Below are 7913 nucleotides of genomic sequence, written 5' to 3'. Positions count from 1 at the left end.
AATCACATTAACAACAAAAACCAAATCCTTATTTTTGCCGGACACACCAAACTTAATGGACTCTACCGTCCACGTTGAAAGATCAATTTGTTTGGACTGAAGCCAGCTCCGCATATCCTTCCAGAACAATTGCACTAGGTCACAATGAAAAAACAAATGATCAATATCTTGAATGTCATTTTCACAAAAAACACAACAATTTGTCTGAAAATTAAATTTAAGTCTCAAAAAGTCATTAGTGGGATAAATTGCATTTAGGATCTTAAATTGTACTTCTTTACATTTTGGCGGAATCGGAAATGAAAGATATTTTGTCCTGAAGTCCTTAAACTCCGCCTTGTTGAAGTCCCTCAGAAAAACATGTCGTTTTGTTGGACCAGGAAACAATTCCTGACACAAAAGCATCCTTATAAACTTATTGCATTTAATATCAATTAAACCAACACCTTGTATGCGGAGCTGTCTCAACCCAGGGGAGACATCAGAGTGCAAAATACCTTCCCTGACCATCGAAATCAAAGGTGAAGGAACGGTTTTTGTTATCCTATTAAATTGCCTAATCGAACAGATCGGCAGAGAGCGGTCATTAAAGTCGTAGCGTAACAAAAATCCTATTCCCCCAATTTCTGAAAAATCGCATTAAGAATCATATACCAAAAGGATTGTCCATATTTGACAAAGTTGATCAACCATTTTAATTTCAACACCCCATTAATTACCTCAAAATCAATAGCATTCACCCCTCCTTCTTCAACATTTTTCACCATGTCTGCTTTCCGAATATACTGGCACTTATTGCGCCATATGAATTTAAAATTAACACTATTAATTTGTTTAATCAGTTTGGGTGAAATGGACAAGGAAAAAGCTGGATAAATCAACCTAGATAGACCTTCGGTTTTTGACAAAAGCACTCTCCCAAAAATTGAAATGTCTCTCTGAAGCCATCTATTAAACATAAGTTTGCATTTATCAATGTTATTAACAATATTTTGGCTTTCCATTATCTTTTTATCTTTCGTGACAACAAGACCCAAATATTTAACCTCTGTTTTGACAGCAATTTCATTAATCGTTAGTAGAGGGCAATCATGCAAAGTCAGTAATTCACATTTGTTCATATTTAATTTTAATCCCAAAGCCATTGAGAACATATTCCTAGCTAGCAGTTGGTACAACCTTTTGATTTTTTCTGTCGGTCTCTGAGCAGTGAGCACTTCTTTTACCTTTGTTGTTCTTCGGTCAAAAGTTAAATGATGTAACACTCTTGTAACCACTATATTTGAGGTGACTTCCTTCTGGACCATCAGCTGTGTTTCTCACTTTACGCAGATGGATACAGGAGCTGAACTCATTCACGTATGATTATCATCAGTGGATAGACATAATAATACACTAATAACAATCACTCCACAGCCTTTATTGACCTGTAGCTGTCAGAGCAGAGGAGCAAAGACGGTGACAGAGGAGAGACCTCTACTTAAAAGGTAACTAGGAAAGTAATGATTAGAAAGTGGAGAAAGCCAAGAACATGATTATATAAAGCATACATAACCCCCCCCCCCCCCCCCCACACACACACACACACAAACACACATCCTTATACAATACAGGCCAAAAGCTTGGACACCTTCTCATTAGTGCGTTTTTTTTTTTTTCCCCATTACTATTTACATTGTAAATTCTCACTGAAGGTAATTTTGAAACTTGAAAGTATGAATGAACATGTGTGGGGTTATGTACTTAGCAAAAAAAAAAAAAAAAAAACTAAAAACTTATAATATTCTAGCATCTTCAAAGTAGCCAACCTTTGCTCTGATTACTTTTTTGCACACTCTGTCCATTCTCTTGATGAGCATCACAAAGGACTCACCTAAAATGGTTTTGACTTACCAGGCATGGCTTTTCAGGGTTAATTAGTGGAATTTATTGCTTTATCAATGGGGTTGGGACCTTCATTTGTGTTGCATTGAATGAGGTGTGTCCAAACTTTTGGTCTGTACTGTATATACAGTGCTGGCCAAAGGTATTGTCCAGCCTGGCTTTTTTATGTCTCTGGGTCAGAAGTGGGGTCTTCCTGGGTATGCTATCATAGAGTCCGCTTACATTCAGACGCAGACGGATAGTACGGGTTGACACTGTTGTACCCTGGGACTGCAGGACAGCTTGAACTTGTTTGGATGTTAGTCAAGGTTCTTTATCCTCCATCTACACAATCTTTTATTGAAATCTCTCGTCAATTTTTCTTTTCCGTCCACATCCAGGGAGGTTAGCACCAGTGATATGGGCTCTACACGTATTGATGACACTGCGTACGGTAGACACAGGAACATTCAGGTCTTTGAAGATGGACTTGTAGCCTTAAGATTGCCAATGCTTCCTCATAAATTTGCTTCTCAAGTCCTCAGACAGTTCTTTGGTCTTCTTTCTTTTATCCATGCTCAATGTGGTACACACAAGGACACAGGACAGAGGTTGAGTCAACTTTAATCCATTTCAACTGGCTGCGAGCTTGATTTTGTTATTGCCACCACCTGCTATGTGCCACAGGTAAGTAACAGGAACTGTTAATTACTAAATTAGAGAATCATCACATGATTTTGCAAAGGGAGCCAATACTTTTGTCTGGCCCATTTTTTGAGTTTTGTGTAAAATTATAATGATTTTTTTCCCCCTATTCTCTTTTGTGTTTTTTCATTTCAAGCAAAATAAATGAAGCTATTACTACAAAAGCACTTGTAATTGCAGTCATTATTTGGGGAGAAATTGAGCATTATCTGACAGAATTGCAGGGGTGCAAATACTTTTGGCCAGCACTGTATGTATGTAATGAATAATTTTTGGATATATGTGTGCAGGTGTGTCTGTGCGTGTAAAGCAACCTCTTTTGTTTCAACCCAGCCATAAAAAGAAGGTAATTATATTTCTTATTCAAAATGTCTGTCATTTTTAGCTTAGGAAAAAAACGACTTTAAAAAATTACGTATTCACTTGCATATTTTAAACTTTTAAACAAATTACGTCACAATGAAAAAATAGTGTCTGTAAATAAGTCAGAGACACTGTAAAAAAAAATGATGTCAATTTACGGCCAATTTTGAACAGTAAAATACCGTTTTTGTGTTAAACAGTTTATTACTGTAGTTAGCAATGCATTGTGGGTTACCAACATTAAAGCAAATGGTAGATGGCTTTATACTTATGCAGCGCTTTTCCACCTTTCAAGGCGCTCAAAGAGCTTTATACTATTTCGCCATCCACCTACAGGTGACGCACCACCAGGAGCAATGTGGGGTTCAGTGTCTTGCTCAAGGACACTTAGACGAGTTCATCAGGGTGGAGAATTGGACCCGCAACCTCTGGGTTAGGGGATAACTACTCTATCACTGAGCCACGCCACCACAAAGCAACAAGACAAATGCTGTAAATGGTATGTTAATGTTTCAATTACATGACACTACAGTATTTTTTGGAAACTGAGTTTTGACTGAAAATTTGGAGCATGGTCAGAAATCTGACATCTTTTACATTGTGGCAGTATAGGCTATGTTTTTTGTCAATTTAAATTAAAATAACTAGACACCGCAAATAATTTGCCATCAAATCCTGGAGGACCTAATTACCCATAATCTGGATGTTGGAGACTCTTCAAAGGATGACTTTAGATGACATATGCTGCTCTTCGGTGCTTGTTCTTCAACTTATATTGGGATTTATGTGTACCCATTTATAAACGGTAAGTTAATTAAATCTTACTCATATTACCTAAAAATTTTTATATTAAACTAAAGTTCTGAGGATTGCTGGATAGCGATAAATAATATTGATGTTTATTCCTCTGGAGTGCCAGTAGAAGGCAGTAAACAAATTACGTCACAATGAAAAAAAATGGTGTCTGTAAAAAAGTCAAGGATATCTACCTCATAACTATCGCTTAATTCATAACTCGGCTCTGATGATTTTTTTCAGGTATTTACAGGTCAGGCACTATATAAATCAAAATTTAAAAAGATGTTGCTGAGGGTTTTTTACAGACATTTATATCTCTAACGAAATCACCTCACCCAACAAGAATACTGTCTAAATTATATAACGGTCGACTGATGAGTAAAGGGGGGAGCACACATTACTGTATGTGAAGGAGAAATGGGAAAAAGAAGGGAGTAGTATTATTATTACAGAAGAAGAATGGACTGATATATGTAACACACAATGGATTACGATGAGGTCAAGCAACTGGCGTGAATTTTGTTTGAAGGACACAACGAGGTTTTTTGTACACCGGTCCAGAAAAAAATATCAAGGAATGGGAGACGCATGTTGGAGATGCAGCAGTAGCACAGCAAATCATTTTCATATATTCTGGGAATGTGCGGTTATTCAGGAATATTGGTTAGACATTCATTATCACCAACAATTTTTTAAAAATTTTGACATCCCCATGTCCTTTGCTACCATGTACCTATGTAAAATAAACGTGCAACAAATTAGCAATAATGAAAAGAAACTCATTCATATCTTATTAGCTGCAAGCAAAAAAGCATTGACAACAAAGTGGCTCAAACCTGACAACAGATTACTGGATTGAGGTCGTTAGAGAGATTTTTATTACGGAGAGGCTCTCCTACACAATAAAGCTACTACTGGACATGTTTTATGTGATGTGGACAAAATGGACAGAATATGTTAAGCCTGTACGAAGTGATTTTGATTAATATATGCTCATACATAATGATTTCTTGTATGTAAAAGGTATAGTGATGTAATAGGTTCCCTGCTCCTTGGTCTTTGTTTTTTGTTTTGTTTCTAAAAAGGAAAAGCAACAGAAATCTGTAAAATCTCTTCGTATTGCACGTTGGAAGAACAATATGCTTTTCAATAAAAAACAGTCAATTAAAAAAAAAAAACTATCGCTTAATTGTATTTTTTTTTGTTACTGTCGCATTTTCTCCGATATGTTAGATGATAAATAATCGATCCAAACAAAGAAAAGAAAGAAAAAAAACGTTTAAAAGGGTAAATACAGTATATGAAAAAGAAAATCTCAACCACTCCGTGATGTCTGCGATTTCTGCATCACGACCCTTGTTATATTACCATATTTCACCCATAAAATCCCCAAAAAATCCAGCTGTGGCCATTAACAGCTGTGTCTTGACGCGCAGTGATACATGCTACATGGGCTTTTTGGATCCAAAAAAGGTAAGTACGCGAAAATATCCCATTAAAGTCATGGCGTCTATAATTCTGCTCTCGCCTGCTCTCACCTCCAGATAGGGTTTCGCTGTTTAAAAAAAAAAAAAAAAAATTTAATGCCCTCCTGTTCAAAATTTTTCTTCCCCCAGAAAATTGGCATTTTAAGCTTTCCAATTATGTATCACACATGCATATCGGACAATTTTGAAATTTGGCCAAATTGGGGCTCTCAGAACGGAACTTCATGTCACCTGAGTGTTTTCCGCCATATATTGTGTTTGCTACGTTCACTAACATCCTGTGTAACCCCTGTTCTTAAAACCTAGTCACACCCCTGCTTGTAGGACAGGAACATGTAGGTGGTTGAGACTTGAGAGGTAAAACTATTAGTGAACATATTGGTGCCAGTAGGTTCCATCGGGGTGTGACACACGCCTACGAGTTGGACAAGGTAGTGTTTCAAGTACAGCATTGTAGTTTCGAAGTTAGTTTTAATTGTGTATTATTCGGCCAAAAGTGGCATTTTTCGTAGGGGGGAAAACAGTGCAGATGGACAGCCGATGCTCTGCTAATTCGCTTTAGTAGTTATATTATTTTGTGACAAAGATGTCCAATTAGTGAAAGTAAAGAACGTAGTGGCACAAAATGTGCAACAGACAAAACACATGGGGGGCGCTACAACTACTTTTTCCTAGTCAGTTGGATTGTAACTCGCCTTGATTGGTCCAGTCTTTCACCGAGTGTTTCCGTCGCGCTTGGCTCAGATAGGGCACCATTTCCATCGCTAGTGTTCTGGGGAAATAAGCACTGTATCTGCACCCAACCACTGCTGCGACACGCTGTTGAGTCAGACAGAATTTTGGCTGATAAAGAGGTAAGCAAAAAAAAACAAAAAAAACCTGAACATCCAGAGATCGTCCATGCGATGCTGTCTATCCCAATGCACATTTGAGACAATAACAACAAGCTAATGCTAGCTCTAGGTTTTCATACGACGAGCAGCAAGTGATAAACCGACCTACCGCAGGATGAAAAACTGAAATAATACCTCAAAAAGTCGTGTTTTGTCTTGTCTCGTCTGGTCATGAGTCACTCACTGTTGCGAAAAATATTGGACAAAAGCGAAAAACACCCTAACGCGCTAGCATTAGCAATACTCGTTGCAGCAGAACCCAACATTGCGAACAAACCCAAAATGAGTGCATGATTAGGTTTGTCATTCATGCGTTTGTTGTATTTTTGTAAAATATCCCACGTGTATTGCTGACACGTATATTTGCAAGTAAACACTTTTTTTTGCTTTCAACGTGACTAGCAATGTACTCAGGTTTTGGGTAGGTTTTCCCATGTACCTCGTCAATACCGCCGCCATCTTGATTTGCAAGCTTTGTGCGTAATCTGCGTATCGAATGGAAGATTTATTCATACATGCGATTAATGCCAAAATAGCTCACTTAGGTGGCAATTTGTATTATGGACTCAACTTTTGAACTAACTCACTTTAGTACGTTTTGGAACTGTGTGTCCAAACTACGGCCCGCGGGCCAACTGCAGCCCGCTCCGCAAATTTTTATTCTCTGTGGCAAATGACAAAATTTTTGTAATTATGGCCTGCACAAGAAGCTTGAATTCAGCCTACATTCTGTCGCACTTCTCACATTTAACCCGAGATATAGCTAGTCAAAACCTTACATGTTGAAATCAATGTAATTAAATGTAGATTTAGTATTTTGTTTTACTTAAGGCATTGATATATTGATAAAACAAAAAACAACGTAGGGGGGATTGGCAGCCGAATGGTTAGCACCTCTAACGTCATACTTTTCTACACTCTCCATAACATTCATATAATTAATTCATCTTCTGAACCACATCTGTCCATAACATTCATATAATTCATTCATCTTCTGAACCACTTATCCTTACGAGGGTCACAGGGGTGTTGGAGCGTATCACAGCCAACTCCAGGCAAAAGGCCGGGTACACCCTAAAGGTTGCCGGTCGCAGGGCACATATAGATACAGTGCCCTCCATAATTATTGGATTTATAATAATTATATGTTTTTAGCTTCTAATATTTTTTTGGTCTAAATAATATGGGACCTTAAGGGGGGAAAAAAGAAAAATCCAACCTTCAATACAAGTGCATTTATTCAGTGGGGGAAAAATCCCACATAAAGAAATAATTATTTGACATCAAATAATGTGTGTCACAATTATTAGCACCCCTGGTGTTAATACTTTGTACAACCCCCTTTTGCCAACAAAACAGCACCTAATCTCCTATAATGTTTCACAAGATGGGAAAAGACAGCAAGAGGGATCTTAAGCCATTCCTCTTTGCATAATCTCTCTAAATCATCCAGAGACCTGGGTCCTCTCCTCTGTACTCTCCTCTTCAGCTCACCCCACAGGTTTTCAATGGGGTTGAGGTCAGGGGACTGAGCTGGCCATGGGAGGAGCTTGATTTTGTGTCTGGTGAACCATTTCTGTGTAGATTTGGCCATATGTTTAGGGTCATTGTCTTGCTGAAAGACCCAGTGACGACCCATCTTCAGCTTTCAGGCAGAGGGCAACATATTTTGATTTAAAATGTCCTGGTATTTCAAAGCATTCATGATGCCATGCACCCTAACAAGGTTCCCAGGGCCTTTGGAAGCGAAACAGCCCCACAGCATCACTGACCCACCCCCATACTTCACAGTGGGTATGAGGTG

General features: G+C 38.1%; 1 protein-coding gene across 6 annotated transcripts in view; it reads left to right on the top strand.

The window, feature by feature from the left end:
• Positions 1 to 433: 433 nt before the first annotated feature.
• Positions 434 to 7913, top strand: part of znf280d (zinc finger protein 280D) — a 40152-nt gene continuing 32672 nt past the window's right edge. Inside the window, exons 1-5 of one of the 6 annotated variants that reach the window (XM_057842985.1) lie at positions 434 to 521; positions 1417 to 1487; positions 2461 to 2550; positions 2859 to 2914; positions 3268 to 3430. The gene's annotated coding sequence lies outside the window, so the exon portion shown is untranslated. Of the gene's footprint in view, positions 522 to 1296; positions 1488 to 1796; positions 2551 to 2858; positions 2915 to 3267; positions 3431 to 3453; positions 5648 to 5693; positions 6071 to 7913 lie in introns of those variants that run through there. The other 5 variants (XM_057842995.1, XM_057842976.1, XM_057843014.1 and 2 more) reach the window with 5 other exon arrangements.

Source organism: Corythoichthys intestinalis, chromosome 1, assembly GCF_030265065.1.
Source record: "Corythoichthys intestinalis isolate RoL2023-P3 chromosome 1, ASM3026506v1, whole genome shotgun sequence".
Classification (NCBI taxonomy): Eukaryota; Metazoa; Chordata; class Actinopteri; order Syngnathiformes; family Syngnathidae; genus Corythoichthys; species Corythoichthys intestinalis.
This window is presented reverse-complemented; position numbering and strand designations above follow the sequence as displayed.